The 20,399-nt window shown below is 47.1% G+C and overlaps 1 long non-coding RNA gene across 1 annotated transcript in view; it reads right to left on the bottom strand.

Moving 5' to 3' along the window:
- Positions 1-15,702: 15,702 nt before the first annotated feature.
- The window catches only part of LOC147710653 (uncharacterized), a 171,389-nt gene continuing 166,692 nt past the window's right edge, over positions 15,703-20,399 (bottom strand). The window contains exon 2 of the long non-coding RNA XR_015295641.1: positions 15,703-16,608. This is a non-coding gene — a long non-coding RNA (uncharacterized LOC147710653). The remainder of the gene's footprint in view (positions 16,609-20,399) is intronic.

Raw genomic sequence — 20,399 nt, 5'->3', positions numbered from 1 at the left:
GATGATGAAGTGTGGGAGACACACGTAGTTTTATGGTTTTGCGTATGCTGGTAGCTTTGAACAGCTCTGCTGGTCCCTTTATTGTTTGTTCTTCTTATGATATTCTCTGCTGAGCTGGTTACTGCACTGGGCTGTCCATCTGAGATTTTGCATATAGTTGCAGTCCTGAGCAGGCATGGGAGGAGGGAGAGCAAAGTGGAGATCTTTTGGGCTGGGCATTGTTATTATGATCAGTAGTCTGAAAAAACATGCAATGTCCCGACTGCAAATCCACCCTGAAATTACACGAGCAGGTGAGGACAAAGAGGGAGAAGCCGAGCTGGAACGCCGCTTTGTAATGTTTTGCTCATTTCAGAAATTAGGAAGGGCGTTCCCCTCGGGATCAGGAATGTGACTTATCAGATAAACAGAATGTCCAGGATCAACACAAACGGGCGGCACGGCATGTGCCAACATGCTAGTGACAGGAGGCCTTCAATGACGGTTCAGCTCTAAAAATAGTCAGTGGGTGTAAACCCTACCCACGCCCCCACAACTGACCAGGGCTCGGAAGGACGGGGGGATGGGAGCGAACAAGAATGTGACACCTCTGAACAGCTCTCTTGAAAGTCCAGAGCTGTGACACCCTACATTTTCTTCCTTTAACATTTTTTTTATTACTTTTCTTTCGCTGTGAAAATTATCCTGTTAGTTTCCACGAGCGGTTTGATTGTGGCTACCACTGGGTGTCAATGCTGGGGTAGGAGTCTGATAAGTTGCGAGGTTCTATAAACCTCATATCTTTCTTCTTTTTTTAAAATGCCAACTTCATTAAATGCAAAGGTGTCTACTTTTTTTTAAAAACGCACAGGGGTGCAGCAGGAATGTTCTCTGTGCTGCACAGGGCAGTGATCTAGCATCTCGGTAGGCACTTACTATATTGTTGGCACAGCACCAGCTTTCTATAATTTCCCAGTGGCTAGAAGTCCCAGCGTGGGACTTTCCTTACTGAGGAAAGGAGATGACGAATTGTCTATTTGTATCCATTGTGCTTCTTCGCTGCCACTCAAGGCTAAGGTAGCTCTGAGTGACAGTAGGAAAAACAACTCATCGTAGCCTGATGCCCCATCCGGTAAATGGTCAAAATATCGATTCCAAAATATAGACTAACCGAAATGTCGACTCCAAAATATAGAATGGACAAAATATCGAATGGACAGAATATAGACATCAAAAATATAGTTTTGAAGGTAAGTAATGTAATATCGATTTTAAAAATATAGGCAGTCAAAATATCGAAGTACATAAATTGTTTAATAAAAATATCGAATTTTTAATAATGTCGAATGTTTTTAAGTGTTTTGTATGTTAGTGTTTTTTATTAATATTATGTTACTATATATATATGTTTTAACAGATATGATTATATATTTGTTTTATACGTTACATTAGTTATTTAATAATTTTAAGGTAATTTAAGTATTTTTAAGTATATTTTAGCTATTTATTTTTAATATTTTTTTAATTTTACATTATTTTTAAGAAATTCTATAATTTTACAAAGTATATATATATATAAAAACGATATTTTGGGTTCGATATTTTGGTACTTAAATGTTGGTAGATAGGAATTCGATATTTTGTCTGTCGATATTTTGGAATCTATATTTTGGGTAGTCTATACTTTGTCCCTCGATATTTAGTCAGTGATCCGCCCCATCCATTTTGGTTTGCATCTATGCCTACTGGGAAAAGGTAGTGTAAACTAACCCTAAAACCTCGCCTAAGGAGGATCGAGGAATTTCGCTCTCTGTAAAGGCAAGGTTGCCACAATATACCGACATCTCAAAATGCTCCTCCGTTTATCATTAAATAGTTATCTTCATGCCCTGGCTGTGGGGTGACTGCCTGAAAGAACAATGAATTCCTGACCTTAGTGTCCAGGAACAAATGTCTATTCCTGGACAAGAAAAAGAAGGTGTATGAGGTAGGGGGATATGGGACATAGTTAAGCTCCTTGTGGTATTATTAAAAATTTAGGATGAAGACCAATTGGTCCTGAAGATGGTAGGTCTATGCACTCGGTCAGCGGATTCTCTTCTATGCAAGAACCTCATTGAGTTGGAAATGATAAACATAATTCTGAGAGGGCCTACCTGAGATCCGAACAAGGCAGATCAAGCAAAGTGTTCAACTATGTGGGGACTATGCATCCATGCTCGGTTTGAAGATAAAGGGACTTAGGATGCTAGCATCCGCAAGCAGAGGATGGCATGCAATCATAGACGAAAATCATATCTTCGTCCAAGCTGACACTTCTATATTCTCTGCAATAGGGAGAGGAGGTCGAGGAGATTGTCATTCCCACCCAGGATAGGTTCTACAAAGAGACCTCACACATAGATGATTGTACTAGCAATGCAGGAATTTCCTCAACCCGCGTCAGAAGGGTAGCCTACAGATACCACAGTTGAATCCCCTGCTCCACTCTCCGATGCAACTTTAGTCTTCTCTTCATCTTCTGAGGGAGAAGAAAGCTCTGTTGAGGAGGTCTGTACTCCCAGTTTAATACTTACACTCCTGCAACCTCCCAGAGATCAACCCTCAATGTAATGGCCAATTTTCTGGTGTTGTGAAATGGTCATGTATTTAAGAGAGATAGAGGGTTAGGTGTTAGCATGGGCAAATGCTGTCCTCTGGGAGTACTCGATTTTCAAGATACACTCATCTGTGTGTGGAAATATTCATCAAATGAGGGAGGCTCTTAGTAATATAGAATCTTTCCAGGAAGTTACCCACGTTCAAGGAGAGACAGACCTATGTCCTGGAAGAGATTATAACAACTCTCCAAGATGGCAATGTTGTACCAGGAACATCTTTGCTGGATGAGAGGAGGAAGTAAGGAGACATGCCATAGATGTACAAGGCTCTGTTAAGTTGTAGGACTAACAAATATGCATCTGTGAACTTGGGCACAATACTAAACTGCAAAGCCAACCCATCCAAAAAACACAATCAACATCCCACCTGCACCATCCATAAAACCACCAGATCTAACTCCACAACTACAACCTCCATTTGGCGTGGATTAACAACCCCCACCCCATGAACAATTTTTCTACCACTCAGTCACCCATTCTCATAAAACACGCTCTGGTTGTAAATATCATCTATTCTAAAATTTGATTTGTATATTGAAACACTTTCACACAAGTGCATAGGCTGATATTCCCCTTCCACAGCCGTGAGATGTGCCTCTGAGAGAGCAGCCTTGTGTGTATGTGCCAGTGTCCTATATTAGACATTCTCAGAGGAGTCCCATCATTTTGAGTTGTCTTGAATTAAGGAGAGCGCCCTACTAATATTCTTGAGGTGTTATCCCTCAGGCGCAATAGTGACTACCTTACAGTGTACTACGCTGAATTAAGAGTGCACACGCTGATTGTTTTGTTCTCAGTTGGGGAATTACTTTTTTGTGGATTATATTTGTATGTTTTTTATATATGTTGTATATATTGTATATATGTAGTGTATCATATATATGAATGTGATTCAAATGTATTTGTAATGATTGTGTATGTCTTGTACATATGAGGTTTATGTATGTATTTTTGTTTTGATTTAATTGTGCTCTGTCTCGTCATTTGACACGTATATAAGTTTGAATAGTAGAAATTAATTTGCTGTAAATAAGATTTGGGATAATCAGGGTAATTAATTGTACTCTGAATGAAAATAAATATTTGATTGGTCCCTCTATACCTTCTTTCTTTGGATATACATCGATTATGTTTTTATGCTCAGGTATGTGAGGGTGATTTGGGCAAAACCCCTATCTTGTATGTACCAGTGTCAGATATATTACCTCCGTGTTACTGCGCGCCCAGAAAAACTTCATGTGGGAATGATTGAGATATTCTTTCACACCATGACAACTCCCCACCCACTCTCCCCTCCTACCCCTACCCTCCATTCCCCTCCCCACCTCTCTTTTAAGAGATGTCATGATACGGAATTGTATTGCAAGGTTCTCAACAATCAGAATAGAGGTTGCGGTCTGGAAACCCATTGCTCTGTAAACCTTGCTTATATTATTGACACAATCTCCATATAAACCTACACTGGCAATGTTTGTATTGTTTCCTATGTACTTACATTATAAAACCAATAAAGAAAACTTACAACAAAAAAATCCCACAAGTATATAGGTATCCTCATGCACTCAACATTTTGATCACACCATTTTAATTTTTTTGTCAAATCTGTTTTTATTGTTATTCTAGAGTTACTCTTTACATTACAAAATCACTCATAAAAGCTTGTCGGCAGACACAGGACTTTCGTAAAGGCATTAGTACATTGTCATACTATGGTACAAGTATTCAAGCTTTGTACAGAATAATACATAAGATGCTCGTCCAAAATGTTCTGAACTGTAGCTCGCCTGCCCGGATGCAGACTCCTAGGCTATCCAAAGAGCCGGAGTGCTGGCCGCTCAACGGTCCGTGCAGTTCCGGGTCGACCTTTCACCTTGAGCTTGCAAACATATGGTATACATATGAAACAGCAAACATCAACTGTGGCAGCAGAAACCTCATGAAGACTCCGACTCCCTTTCTTCCCCCCTTCCCCTCTTGCCTGGCCCCGTGCGTTCCTCAACTATGACTACACTGGCGTGGCTATCTTTGTGCCTCAGAGGAGCAGGAGTTAAACATATCGGACTATACCTGCAGGAGAACGGCTTGTGGCATGCACCCACCCTCACGCATGATTTCCGTCCCCTCCACATCTCCTGTGTCTCCCTCCCTATATGTCTGTTGTAGTGTACCAAGCATTCGCTCCCAGTGTGCCGCTATGGGTTCCTTCCGGAGCCCCATCGTTTCCTCTCTTCGTATGGCGGTCCACTCTGCCCTGGCTCACGCCTGAAATGAGGAATTCCATGCCCATGCACATGGCGGGTCATGCGCCTTCCACCTCCTTGTGAAGAGGCACTTTGCTACCACCAGCCTTAGGTCTAGAAAGCGGGATGTCACCTTACCTTTGGGGAATCTCTTGAAATGGTGTAGGATGTACTCGGGCCAGTCAAAGGGTATGGTTCGATCCTTACAGCTCCGTAGCAGCTTGCTAACTGTTCGCCAGTAGGTAGCCAGCCCAGGACAGCTCCAAAGCATGTGTAAGAATCCCGACCCCCGCTCATTACATCTGGGGCAGAGTCCATCATCATGACAAAAGTACTTGTTGATGTATCAAAAACGCAAATCCAGAATTGGCGTTGCCCCCCTACGCACAGCGTTCAAGGTACCCAACGAGGGGTGTAATAAAGTAAATCCAAATCACAAGATTAGTCCATTATTTATTTAATCTCATTAATGGTTTCAAAAGTTCATTCATATATTGTAAATTAGATATAACAAACAATGTCCAAAATGCTTGAATTGTAAATCCCTATGCATTTCGGGCTATCCAGTGAGCCCTTCATCAGGGGAAAATCTAAAGAGAAGAACAAATGAACGGTCTGAGAAATAAGAAATATATCTCCATCAAATACATCATAAACATAGTACTCAATCGATCGTTGTTTCAAAAAACACAATAAATAGTCATAGAATAATCATGCTACTAAATGGAGTGTGCGTTTAGAACCCAAGTTGACCAAACAATATATATCAAGATAATTTATAATAAGTGCCTGCTGTGAGGTGAGGAACAAAACGTGTTTGAAATCGAGAATTCAAAAGTGTAACAGAGAACTGCGGGTTTAAGTGAGTTGAAAGCGCGGTGATAACGTTCAGCGTGAGCCTATTCAGAAAATCGATGGTGTTCGAAAAAGATAAAAGAAAGTGTCGACCAAGTGTCACCAGAAACCTGGTCTAGTGTAGAAAAGTGCGGGCGGCATTACGGAGTTAGTACTTACTTCAAGCATTCATACGGGACAGTCAGACTGCCGTTCGCGTGCCATGCAGCTAGCGTTTTGGTGAATGTTAAAAACAAGTGAACGTGTAGCGTGGCCAATTAGTTGAGATAGAAGGTGGACTACGGATGAAAGAGTGTAGCGGCCATCTTAAAGTGGTGAAGATGAACAAAAAGGAACGTAGTAAGAAAAAAAAGTAAACAAAAATGAAAAAAGTTATGTGAGTACATAAAACGGGTGAGAATAATATGAAGCACATATTGAAAAATACCAGTGGATATAAATCAATAGTAAATGATGAAGCAACAGTGATATAGAGAGTACAGTTCATAAATAGCAAAGAAATTCCATTCTATCATTAAGCCCAGTGGGCTGCATCGTGCATAGGTATCTGATCCAAAAGTTCTCCCTTTGGAGCAGTTTATCCTTCATGTTCATGGTGACTGTGGTTTGTACATTTTCAAGCACAGTGAATTTCAGTTGTGCAACATTGTGTCTGTTTTCAGCAAAATGTGATGCAACAGTGGATTTCATGTTGCTGGTCCGAATGTTACTTTTGTGTTCCAAAATTCTTGTCCGAATTTTGCGTTCAGTATGCCCTACGTAACAAAGGCCAGAAGGACACTTGAGCAAGTAAATCACGTTGTTGGTATTGCACGTGGCATTCACTTTTAATTTGATGGGATTACCTTTCATTGGATGATGTAGTATGTTACCCTTGATTATGTTATTGCAATTGCTGCAGTTGTAGCAAGGTTGCAGTCCTTTGTATGTATCATGAGGTTTGAGATTTTTAGGGTGGGTAAGCAGTTCTTTGAGGTTAGGCCCACGGGTATAGGAGAAGATTGGAGGTTGCTCAAACAGACCTTGGAAGTCTGACTCTCTGCTGAGAAGTTGCCAGTGTTTCGAGATAATTTTGCGGTATTTGGTGCTTAATGTGGAATACTTGGAAACCACAATCATGCGTTTGTTGTCAGTTTTAATTTTGGTTGAGAGCAATTCATCTATATTCATGTTGTTACATTTTGTTTTGGCGGTAGTAAGGACTTTCTCAGGAAAACCTCGATCTTGGAATCTCAGGCACATGAATTCAGTTTGTAGGATGCTGTCTGCAGGATCAGATATGATTCTTTTTACTCTCATGAGTTGAGACAAAGGTAAATTGTGTTTTAAACTGGGTCAGTGGAAACTGGAATAGCGGCAGTCTGACTGTCCCGTATGAATGCTTGAAGTAAGTACTAACTCCGTAATGCCGCCCGCACTTTTCTACACTAGACAAGGTTTCTGGTGACACTTGGTCGACACTTTCTTTTATCTTTTTCGAACACCATCGATTTTCTGAATAGGCTCACGCTGAACGTTATCACCGCGCTTTCAACTCACTTAAACCCGCAGTTCTCTGTTACACTTTTGAATTCTCGATTTCAAGCACGTTTTGTTCCTCACCTCACAGCAGGCACTTATTATAAATTATCTTGATATATATTGTTTGGTTAACTTGGGTTCTAAGCGCACACTTTATTTAGTAGCATGATTATTCTACGACTATTTATTGTGTTTTTTGAAACAACGATCGATTGAGTACTATGTTTATGATGTATTTGATGGAGATATATTTCTTATTTCTCAGACCGTTCATTTGTTCTTCTCTTTAGATTTACCCCTGATGAAGGGCTCACTGGATAGCCCGAAATGCATAGGGATTTACAATTCAAGCATTTTGGACATTGTTTGTTATATCTAATCTACAATATATGAATGAAGTTTTGAAACCATTAATGAGATTAAATCAATAATGGACTAATCTTGTGATTTGGATTTACTTTATTACACCCCTCGTTGGGTACTTTGAACGCTGTGCGTAGGGGGACAACTCCAATTCTGGATTTGCGTTTTTGATACTTCTTCCACACGCTCCAAGGTTCAGAGAGCGAAGCCCCAGCAGCAAGCGACAACTTTGCAAACCTTCAACCTTGTTGGTGCGTGTCTAACTCTTGAATTCCAAAAGTACTTGTTGATCAACTCGGGCGTGAGGTAGGCCCTATGGACAATGAAAAGCTGAATCTGGCAAAATCGCATGTTTCTGGGGACTCGGATTGGATTTTTAAGTACCTTTTTCCCATTCCTTATCTGTTAGTGACCGGCAAATATCCAGCTCCCACTTGCCTTTAAGGGGGTCCAAACTAATTACCACAAGCTTCCGTAGTGACGCCGCAAACCAGCGGACCAAATGTCTGCCCCTCCCCATGATGTGGAGATACTGCATGGTTAAATGTTGCTGGGGTTCCGTAGCTACATCTCCCCATCAGGCCGTCAGCTATGCTATCAGAGATCGGTGCATCAAGAACCCCCTGGGAGGGAGCCCCATCTCTGTTACCAATGTCTCATATGTCGTGAGCTCCCCTTCCCTGTATAAGTCACCAAGCATGTGAATGTCGGCCTCCCGCCACTCCGAGAGCATGGAGGACGTGAGCACCCTCTCACAACTAGGCGAGCCCTCCAAGTGTATAGTGGGCGCATTAGGGACCGTGCTGCGGGTAAGGTATAAGGCTCTTCGGTAGCACTTGTATGCCCCCTCCAAGAAGAACTGGCCCGAGCGTTCGTGTTTTGCTATGGGGTGGAACATTTTGGTGATACGCTCTAGGAGGTATGGTAGCATTGCAGTGGCTGTGTGGTCTCTACCTCTGTCTGCCAGCCAACGAGCAACCATTGTAGCTGCATGGCTAGATAGTAGTGCTCAAAACAAGGGGCAGCCAAGCCCCCCGGTCTGTCGGCAAGAATAAATTTGCCAGCGCCAGTCTGTGCCCAGAGGTGCCCCAGATGAAGTCCTGCAGTATCTTATTGAGCATAGCAAAAAAGGAAGCCGGAATGAATAACGGTAAGTTGACAAAATAGTACAGGACGCGGGGAAGCATGACCATTTTAGCAAGTACCACTCTGCCCGTGGTGGTCAGCGGGAGCGTGCTCCAGAAGCGTACCTGTGACCTGATAGCCGCAACCGCCCTCCTAAGATTCCCGTCGAACAAGTCGGCTTGGCTACGATATATCTGTATCCCCAGATACCGGAAGGTGTTCTCCTTCCTTTGGACTCGTGTACCCTCGAGATGATATCCCGGGTCTTCGGTTCCTTCCCTGAAAGCATAAAGGCAGGATTTACCTGTGTTTACTCGAAGCCCCGAGACGGCAGCAAATGTGTGCAGCAGCTGTGCAAGCTGTGTGGGTAAGCGTCCCACATCCCGCACGAACACCAGCAGGTCATCAGCATAGAGCGATACCTGATGGACTGCGTTTCCCATCGGGATACCATTGCCAAAGGTCTTACGTATAGCCACGGCCTGGGGCTCGATCGCTAGCACGAATAGTAGCGGGGACAGAGGACACCCCTGCCTCGGCCCACCGCCACAGGTTCTGAAATGTAAGGGTCCAATCGCACCCGGACTACGGGGTTTCTGTATAGTAAGCCAACCATGTGGAGGAATCCTGTGTCTAGCCCGTATCGAGTCAACACCGCTGATAAGTAGCCCCACTCTAGGCAGTCAAAAGCCTTCTCCAGATCTACTATTAGGAACCCTGCCCTGGGCCACTCTCGCGCGGCCTCAGCTGCCACCCTGAAGTATCTCCTGAGGTTCAATGACGTAGACCTCGCTGGGACGAACCCGTTCTGATCTGTGTGGATTAAGTGGCGGACCACCTGCGCCAGTCTTTCCGCTAGCACCTTAGCAAAGACCTTATAGTCCACGTTGAGCATCGCCAGAGGCCTATATGAACCCAAGGCCGTGGGGTCTCTGTCCGGTTTAAGCAAGGAAACCAGGAACGCCTCTAGCATAGAGGGTGGCAGTGATCCTTCCTCTACCACTGCAGTGTATATCTTAGTATTCGGCTGGCAGGCCATCTGGCCCGGGGGCTGCCCGGATACCATGGACCGGATTGCTTCCCCGACTTCCTCCAACGAGAGAGGAGCATTGAGCGCCTCCTTCTGTTCCTTGGAAGCCGTGGGTAGTTGGTCAGAGTCCAAGAACTCCTCCAAGATGTGCCTGGGGCCTATGCCCTGGGTTTTATATAGATGCGCATAGTGGTCTGTAAGGGCACGATGGATTCCGTGCTGCATATACACCATCTCTCCACCTGCTGTACGGAGAGCTCCTATTGGGGTACCACACCCCTCTTGCTTTATCAACCAGGCCATCAGTCGGCCCGCTCTACCTACCTTGGCATGCATTCTGGCCTTGTGGGCAGCATAGTTGTGGCACTTCAACTTCTCCAGAAGCTCCGCGTGCCAAGTGCGAAGGTCTCCCAGTTCATGCGGGTACTTACCCCCCCCCCCTCCCCTTCTGGCTCATAACGCAGGAGCTCAGCCTCCAGGCCTATCAGAGAGGCGGAAAGCGTCTTGCGTATGTTCCATGTGGCTCCCATGCAGTGCCCCCAGATAGCCACTTTGTGTGCATCTCATTCTACCATGGCATTGCTCGCTGTCCCCTCATTGACATCAAAATACGCGAGGATGGCCGTGCCCAGAGACAAGCGAAATTCTAAATCCTCTAGCGCAGTAGGCTGTAACCTCCACGTAGGGATAGGTGGGCGGTGCGCCTCCCAACTGATCTGAAGCCACAGGGGATTATGATCGGAGTGTGTTCTCCCCAAGTACTCAGATTGTGCAGTAAGTGGGAGCAGGGATTGGGAACCCACTATCCTATCCAACCGGACATGCAAGTTGTGGATTGCGAAATAGTAAGAGTAGCGTCTGTCTTCTGGGTGTAGTGTGCGTCACAGGTCCTGTAACGGCCAGTGTGAAAGCCAGTCCCTGAACGCCTGCGCATTGGACGCTACCGCTGCAACTCGGATGTGGGGAATGACCTGTCCAGGTGTAAGTCTAGTACCATGTTGAAATCCCCGCCAAGCAACCAAGGGAGCCCAACATAAGGGTGGAGGACCTGGGTCATCTGAGCTAGGAAGGATTGCTGATCTACGTAAGGGGCATACAGTGATCCTAATAATACCTCCTGACCATTCAGTTTCCCCCGTACTAGGGAATAGCGGCCCTCTCGATCCACCTTTGTTTCTTTACATATAAAAGGAATGCCCGCCCTCACCCAGACCAGGGTCCCGCATGCATGCGCCGATAAGACCGTGCCATAAATTCGCCCCCTCCAGCGTCTACGGAGTTTGTCAAGTTCTGTCTGGGTCATGTGAGTCTCTTGCAGGAGGGCAATCCCCACAGCGTGTTGTTGCTGGTAGGAAAAGATGAAGTAGCGTTTTGATGGCGTGTGCATGCCACGTATGTTACAAGTCACGACATTAGTGTGCGTCATGTGTCTGGGTAAGTATTCGCAGCACAAGGCAAAGGGGTCGCTTCGGGGGGGCCGTTGTCGTGGTCCAAGGGGAGGGCATCAATGTGCTGCAACACATAGTAACAACTTCAAACAATGCAACTAATGGGGCGAATTCCCGAAAGGGCGGACGTCCAAACTACGAGTAGAACAATTATGGTGAAGAGCCAGTCCAGTGTAGTGGCTAGTGGGGTGTGTGTTATGACAGCAACTAGTCTGCTCTAAGTCCCCTGTCATAAGCCTCCTGTACTCGCAAGAGGTGTGCGATGAGTCATAAGTTAGTCAGTCTCGCAGGAGCGGTGTAGGCCACAGCGATATGAACCGGCGACCACAACCTCTGCACGCACGTCCCATCCTCTGTCTAGCAAGGCATGTCACGGCCGCACACATGAATTACATGGGGTGACAAAGGTGCTGCTAGCACAAAGCACATTCAACAGCATGTGTGCGAACATATAAAAAGAGGGGGGGAAACAGTGTGCAATGTACACATGCGTGTGAGTCACGAAGAGCTCAGCACCGCTCAATCACATGATCTGGTCAGCCGTCTGAGGCGTCACGACTGGCATGTTCAGATCTTCAGAGAACAGAGTGGATGGGGATGATGATCCACTGGTTCCCGGGTCGCTGCGCCCGTGAGTCTCCACGCGGCCATGCCTGCTCGCTGTCCTGAGGGTCGCAACCGCCTCCAGAGCTTCCTGACGTTCCAGTCTTATCTTCTCTGGACTAGGTGCAACTGGGCCCGGCCCGCGTCCCGGCGGGCCCCCCTTCGCCTGCGCCGTCTCGATTTCCTCTCCTGCCAGCCACCATCCTCCGGGCCTGAGGGCCTTGGTCCTTTCCATTGCCCCGTCTTCTCTAGTCAGTCCCAAACGTCCGATGGGGCATCAAAGAAGCGGGTCCCCTCCTTCGAGACCACCCTAAGGCGAGACGGGAACAGCAGGGAGTAAGGCAACTCCAGCTCCCGCAGTTGACGCTTTACTGCCATGTAGGTGCTCCTCCGTCTCTGAACCGCTGCTGTGTAGTCTGGGAAGAACATCACCTGACCATTTCCCACAGTGAGGTCACCTAGTTTCCTGGTTTCGCGGAGTACCACATCTCTGTCCCGATAGTTAAGGAATTTGAAAAGGAACGGACGGGGCCGAGCTCCGGGCATGGGTTTCTGTGCGCCCTCTCAACCACAAACTGCGCCGACAGCACCCCCCGGGGCAGAAGATCGCACAACCAGTTCTCGACATACTTCTCCGGATTTCTGCCCTCCGGGAGGCCCACCACTCGGACATTGTTGCGCCGAGAGCATCCTTCCGCATCCTCTATACGGTCTTCCAGCGCGTGGACTCGGTCTATCATATCTTGGAGCGCTATAGTCTGGTTTCGCACCACAGGTGGATCTCCTGAAATGACTGGCTTTGCAAAGCAACCGACTCCGCTTGTGTACGATGATCAGCATGGAGAAGGGTAAAATCCTATGTCACTTTGTCAATCCTCGTCTCTAAGGACTCTTTTGTTTGCTTCAGGGTGGTGCCAATCCGTTCCACCGCCGCTAGCACAGTGTCCATTTTGGCCGCAAGAACCGCCGCTTGGGGCTCCATGCTTCCACTATGACGCCCCAACGAAGGTCCCAAACTGTCGGCCCTCGGCTGCCCGTTTTGTGCTTTGTCCCGCAGCCGGCCCATGACTAGTTGTTGCGCTGTTGGCATCCGCAGACGGTCATTGACTCCGATGAGCTTGATCAGCCACTAGCCGCCAGAGCCCCAGGCCCCCTCTTTTTGTGCCGAAAAGGAGATCCGCCGTGGCGGTCCTGCGACAACGTAGTCAGCAGAGGTGAATCCCCTCCTGGATGATCGCCGTTGCTGTCAGGGAGCCAACCGCGCCGTATTATCCACTGGCTCTGGAGTCTGTTTAGCCTGCAGCGCACTTTCCCTGTGCAACACCAGGGTATGCCTCAGCCTTCTTCACCAGGCGCCACACTGTTACTCCTGCCTCTCCGACTAACACAGCTCAGCTGCACCAGGCGCCTTCAGCCGATAATCGTTGCAACTCCGCGGTAGGACAGGCACAGCACATCTATGGCGCTCCTGGCCACTCAGGGCTCCCCCTATGCTCAGTGCAGCTCCATCACTAGGGGCGCGCCACCCCAGCCTCAGTCCTATCCGAAATGGCGTTGCTTCCAAAATGGCGCCCGTATCCCAGCTCCGCAGGCCGCAACCTCTCAGGCCCTACCTGCGGGCAGTGCCCCAGTGCCTTCGGGCATTTACAGATACAATAGTTTCACATGTCCCCATGCTAGGGGGCTGCGTTTCGGTTATTCCTTCAGGCGCAATGCGATTCCCCGCTTACTTGGAGCCGCATGGGGCCACTGCTTGTGTCGTGCTCCACTCCACACTCGCACGGCGTGTGGGCCTTCACTTTGTGGGGATGTCCATCGTGCCCCAGCCCAGATCTCCTGCCAGGCCTCACACCGCAGGTGTCGCCGCACCGACCGCCGATCGTGTCAGCCTCACAGGTCACACATCAGCACCAGCTTCAGGGGGCCACCTCCTTACATAGTCCCTCGAGGGCCGCAACTCCAAAGCTGGCCGGTTCAGGGCCCTTCTTGAGTGTATTAGCCTATGGCCTCCGGCCGCAGGGGTAGCTGATGCCTCCGGAGGCCCCCCAAGGCTCTCTTCCTCCGCCTGCACCTTTCGCGACACCCAAGTCTTTACACTACGCCAGCAGGCAGATGACTGCTGCCTCCCCGGGTTGCAGGCGGCCTCAGCAGGCTTCGCAGTCCGGGACGCCTCCCTCGATGTCTCAGTGCTGTCGTGGCCTCCCTTCCACCCCAGGCCTCGCTCCTCACCTTGGAGGGTAAACAGACGCTGCAGCCGGCGAGATCTGGCCTGCAGTACTTATCTGGTCTCAGCGTTCAGGCGTTGCAGGGCCCGGTCCTCAGGGCCCCCGCCGTGGATCTGGGGGGCAGCTGACTCCTCCACAAGCACCGGGTACACTGTCTCGGCTCAAGTCCCGCTGCACCGGTCGCTGCTGTTCCGCCTTCAGCCGGCTCCCTGGCCCCTCAGTATCGTCCGTGATAGCCCGTACCAGCCGCAGGCCCGTACGGGCCGCAGGCCTGTCTACTGGTGTCCCGCTGCCCGCGCGTGCCCTTCCCCTACCTCGGGCCGCGCTCCCCCTCGCGGGCAGCCGGTGAAAGCAGGATCTGCCAATCCTCGTATACACACCACCCGGTCAGTCTCACCGGGACGTCTTGCACCTTCAGGGCAGCACAGGGCCAGATCACAGCGCCTTTAGCGATGTCCCAGCGTCACGGCAGGCCCCGCCGACAGCCGTTGGGTCCCGGAGCACTTTTCGCGCCTTCGCCTCTGGCGCCGCTCCGCTTTAGCCGGACCGCTGCTCCCTCTTCTGCACCTTCCGGGTGACAACCACCGGGCTCCACAGACTCCCCGCTGTGTCCCCTCACCGCTCCCACTTCTGTAATCTCAGCAGACACCTCGGTAGGATAAACACCAGGATAATTAGGGGTAGTATGTCGGAGCGCTAGCAGATCACGCCAGCCATGTTAGCTGGCTGGCCACGCCCCCTTGATCACACCATTTTTAATCGTTTAGGGATTTTTTTTTAAATATAACATATTTACAAAATTGATAATCTAATTACATTTTTAATAAAAAGTCATCTGTCCCTGAGAAAGAGATCATTACAGAAAAAATAGAACATGGATATATGGAAAAAGAATCGAATTGAAGTTGAATAGAGATAAAATTGCAAAAAGTCAGAGTAACAGCAAAATACAAAATCAAATGTGATAACGTCTACACAAATAATGTATAAAAATTCAAAAATATAAAGTCCCTATACAAGTTAAAAGCCATAAAATGCTGTACAATTTCAAGTAAAAAGTCCAAATCCAAAGCAAACAAATAAATTCCCCCAACCTAGATAGGCTGTCTTGGCTTCAGTGACAACATTCCTGGCCATTCTTTTCCTCAGAGACGATAACCCCCTTTCACTATTTTCTTACAACCCAATCACCCATCCTGACAAAACAAACTTCAATTGTACAATTCAGCTATACCATGGAAACACTTTTATTATTTAGCTATTTCAAAAAAATCCCTTGCACTTACTTTTTACTTGTATGTCATCTATTTAGTGTGAAGCCATGAACATTTGTATATAAAAATGAAGTAATGCAACATGCTACTAAATGGCGAACATTATTTCATAATAACTTTTATAACTCTTACCACGACTCAGCCACATACTTGTGCAAGCATACCAACACACAAACACGAGAAAGTACGGTCATACCTACATTAAAATGTTTAAACATTTTGTGTAATATAGTTAAAAGCTGAAAAAATATTTTAAGAATGTTTTTTTAAAACGTCATTTCTCCTTGATCAGAAGATAAATGAACAAATAGAGCAAAAATATATGCAAAACAATTCAACTTGGACGAAGGGGGTAAATTATCAAAACACATTGGTAAAGTCAAGTTAGTAGCCTATATTCATAGTCAAATGCGGATAATCTTCACAAAAATGTATAGAAGTACAAAATATTTAATGTCCTAAAGTACATTGGTTCTAAAATAATGTTCAATTTCGAGGAAAAATCCAAAGTAAAGAAAATCAATTCCCCAACCAAGATAAAGTGTTAGAAAGTATTTCCTGGGTTGAGGGACAATTCCATTCTCTTCCTCTTCAGACTACATGGATGACATCCATGGACGCAGGCAGTTGGATTTACACAGCAAGAAGGGGCACCATTTGAGTACTTGGAGACACTAGGGTAAGTCTAGTGATAGAGTGTCAAACAAGACAACACTGGTAGGGTGGGGACACAGAACATGTGGTTATGGCGGAAGTCTAGGACAGGGTGTCAGCTCTTGGTCCAGGTCAACATTTACCTCTTAGTGTGCCTTTCCCTCTGCCGCAACCTTCTTGTCTCAAGAGATCGCCTGTTGACCAGAAAGTACCTGCCTCCCAACCTCCTGAAAGGCAGCCACAGTAGCATACTCAGGGGGCAGGGGTAAATCAGCACATGAGACTTCGGGTGTGCCAAGGGCGAATCTTACACTTGCAAGAGGAAGAGTAAAAATGGTACAAGTTGGAGGCACCATTGTTGTGGGGGCCTCTTGACAGGTGGAGGGGGTGGCTTGAAGCTCCATTGACAGAGGGGCCTGCTCCTTGGACCCCTCAGTGGTCTGCCAAACCTCCATTGGAAGTCACTTTGCTTGCAATCTCTTGACTCTCCTTGCAGATTCATCCTCTATGCTGGAGTCTGTTCCGTCCTCCCCTGTGTTTATCTGTTCCTCCTGTGGTCATCTAGCTCCTCAAGTTGTCCTTCTACTTGACCCATGGTCCTACTTTTATCCGCTTACTCTCTGGCTACTTGCTAAAGGAAACAAAGAAAATATACATTCATGACTTAATATTTGATTATTCATTGTAACTGCTTGCCAGTGTATTACTATGAGATGACATAGCTATTAACTGTAATAGTGCATTTTAAGTACATTACGAAAAATGGCAATTATTTTTTAAGGCAAAAAAGTGAAAATGTATTTAACACACAATATAAGATGTGTGCTTGACTGTTTGAAACAAAAGAAAGTTAGTCCTTGGTACAAATAAGTACATATGCCAACAGGGATAAAAGCATGATTTACAAAAATATAATTTCTAACAAAACAAAAACTTTAAACTGAACCGCTCTAAGATTTACAATAAAAGCAAACCCTTTAAAAAAAATGTTATGAGTAGAGGTATACACATAAGCTACATTCATTCTACATCACAATGTAGTCGCCAGCTTAAAATATGAACAGCATTGACGTAAACATCAGATATGGAAAAACAAAACATTCAGTCCACAGGAAAACCCATTAAAAATATAAGAATATATAACTTACTGTATTTCAGCTGCTTGTGGACCTCCAACTATGGTTGAAAGGCCAGTCCTGCTGTTCTTAGGACACTGGTGTGCATTTGGGAACACTGTGGCACACAGTGTAGCTGGGAGGATATCCCAGACACATCCTGTGCCTTCAGATATGCCCAGCACCAGAGGTCCTACTGTGGAAAATTAATATAGTTTAGTGAACATTATCTACGCCATCTTGCCTTTTTCCGATGCCACACTTTTCGTCATGCACATCCGCCATATTTTAGCCGTTACGATCAGAATCACCCTCACGAAAGACTCCCACGCACCGGTCATTCCCACTCTCACATGCCTTGCGCGTAGGCAGCAGCCATTTTAAACACCATGGCCTCCCTGCCCCTCACTGATAGCCAGCGCGTCTCTCTCTCTCTCTCTCTCTCTCTCTCTCTCTCTCTCTCTCTCTCTCCTAACCTCGCAAGCATCCCCCGCACGCTGACAACCCCCGCTCTCTCTTGCCATGGGTCATAAACCCCTCTTCAGCGCAGCTCCGCCACAGAACCCCATCCTGTTCCCAGCGCGACACCTCCCTTCATTCCTTTCATGGTCTCAGATCCTTTTGATGCAAACCCCCTTTTCCTGCGTCCCCGTTTGTCTTCCTTATTCCCAGGCCACCACTTGGCCCTGCGGATACTGTTTATTACCCCGTACAGTAGGAAGCTTCCCCTCCCCATCAAAAGACCCTTGAGCCGATCAAAGCCCCCACCCTATGAGATCCGATCAACCCCATGCATTCCGTGAATCGGCGGAATGCCCTGCTGCGTGACAATCGTCACCTGTTGTGACCGGGGTGGGGAATTCAACTGTAAATGTATGTGGGAACGGGCCTGTAGGGGAGATTCCGAGGATGTTCTTTCAAATATCAAAATGTGGCGAGAATGTGTTACGTGCAATAAAGGTCATAAACCCTAGTATAAGAGGCCAGGCCTCAGAGATGTGGTTAGAGCACCTCGTGATGATACTTGCTGTCTGAATTGATGTGTTCTCCTCCGGAGAGAATAAAATCCTCGTTTCCTGCCTTCCAGTCTCTAGCGCCTGCTTCTTCATTGATTAATATTGGTGGGTCATAGAGGCGACACCGCCGGGCAACATAAAAGGGTCTTTGGTTACTGGTTGTCTTTGAACCCCTTTTTACAATTGGCGCCCCATGTGGGGCCCATCAGCGACTCGTGGATCCAGTGGGAGAGGTCCTGACGACAGAGTGAACGACTGCAACGATCGGAAGGTACCCTGTCCGATAGACCCTCGTCTGACAGCCGATCATCCGAACTTCACTGGTTCCGAACAGACCTCTCCCGAGTGATCTGCGGTCCTGACTGGGAACCATCAGGAGTGCCACGTGGATTACGAAGAGAAGAGGACGATCGGGCGCTGGATTCGGAAGACAAGAAACTATCCATGCGGTCCGGGTAAGGTCGTGTAAACACGACGATTTGCGAAAGTGATTGATAATTGAAAGTGATTGATAATTGATGAGAAAATACTAGTATTACTTTTTGTTAATTTATTTGGAGATTCGCTGTCTGCAAACGGAGAAACAACAGGCTCTCCCTTTATAAACCGCGAAGGATAGGCACGCATCCGTCGGACCTATCTTTCTCCCCCACTAAACAATTGCCCCTCCCCCATTGATTAACTGTTATAGATTGTTTTCTGGAGATTCTCTGTCTGCAAACAGGGAAGATTAGGTCCCCTCTTTGCAGATAGTGAAAGGGTAGGTGACGCGGACCTTTGCGAGCCTACTTATTCTCCCCATTGACCATATTGATTTTTTATTTTTGACCTAACATTGATTGCTCAAGATTGGTTCATGAGGTATTCACTACCTGCAAACAACGTAGAATAGAAATATTCTGTCTAGTCTTTGCAAGCAGTGATAAGATAGGTAGTGCTGACTATTAGCCCATTGTGATCCGTCATGCCTGTCTTCTCCCCCCTGGTTAGTAGCCTGTTTAGCCCGGACCGCTTATTAGAGGTGAACCATCCGGCTCCGCTGGAAGGCACCCCTAATAAGGACATGTTCATGAAGCATGGATTGATCGCTATAGCCTATAGTGAGCTGTGGCATAAATATACGAAAAGGGATCGAGAAAGTCAGTGGCCACTGAGAGGATCCTTCGATCTTGACAAAATAGAAACGGTAGAAATAGCCCTTCGTAGGAATGAAACAACACCTATTATGCTCGATAGTCTCGGTATGTGGCGCAAAGAAGCCACGCGACGAAGGGAAAGCGACGAATTCAGAAAAGGTGAAGGGACACGGCGGACGACCCTCCAAACGTCTAGTAAGCAAAGGGAAGGGCCAGCGATGGCACAACTCCGAGGAGTAGACATGAATAGGCAACGGTATAAAGGGATGTGTCGACAGGACAACCCCGGGACGCGACGATCCGAAAGTAATCCCCCGACACTATGCACAGGACGAACAGATTTAAACCAAAACCAATGTGCTTTCTGTAGACGTCTCGGGCACTGGAAAGCCCAATGCCCGACTCTGCAGAGCATAGGTAAGAACGAAGGGTCGACAGAAAGAACAGGCCGGCAGAAAGGGAAAAGGCGCGAGATAAAACCCAATCAGACTAGTGCAGACGGAACAGATAGAACCACCCCATTTGATTATGCTCGATGGCATAGGTTTCGTCAGACCAATTTTAACGACACGTTAGAGTTCTGGGACTGATTGCTCTCTGTTGCTCCCCCCCCACTCTGAAAAACAAACACAATTACAGGCCAGTGTAAACAACCCCCGTTAGAGAAAGGACTCAAGGAAGCCAAAAACGTCTATTATATAACTTAGGATTTAATTACGGTAAAGAAAACACACAACCAACAGTAAATAGAATAACTAGTAGAACTCTCTCTAAAACAAACTGTACTAATAGGAAAAATACAAAACATATTATGCTCACTCCGGAAGTCCTCGAAATGTAACAGTTCGATGGTCCCGCCCACCTGAAACACATAGCACGTGTGGGGCGGGGCCTGCCAGCAGCCATGGACCAAAAGGAGATCACCGGCGGGAAGGTACCGGAGGCTCCACAAAGCAGGCAATGAAATGGTCTCCCCATACTGCCCTTCCAGGGATGGCGTCCCCCGGGCCGCGAGTAGGGAGGGGGCGGATGCAAATGGCCCCCTCCCTCGTATCTCCTGGTCCGGCCATCACGAATTCCTCCATCGAACGGATGCAGGGTGGGCAGGGAGGGAGAGGCGACACGGACGAGCCCTCTCCCGCCTCCGCAAGTAGG

The sequence above is a fragment of the Lissotriton vulgaris genome, chromosome 5, assembly GCF_964263255.1.
Source record: "Lissotriton vulgaris chromosome 5, aLisVul1.2, whole genome shotgun sequence".
In the NCBI taxonomy this organism is placed as follows: Eukaryota; Metazoa; Chordata; class Amphibia; order Caudata; family Salamandridae; genus Lissotriton; species Lissotriton vulgaris.
Note: the sequence above shows the minus strand (reverse complement) of the source record. Positions and strands in the feature narration are given on the sequence as shown.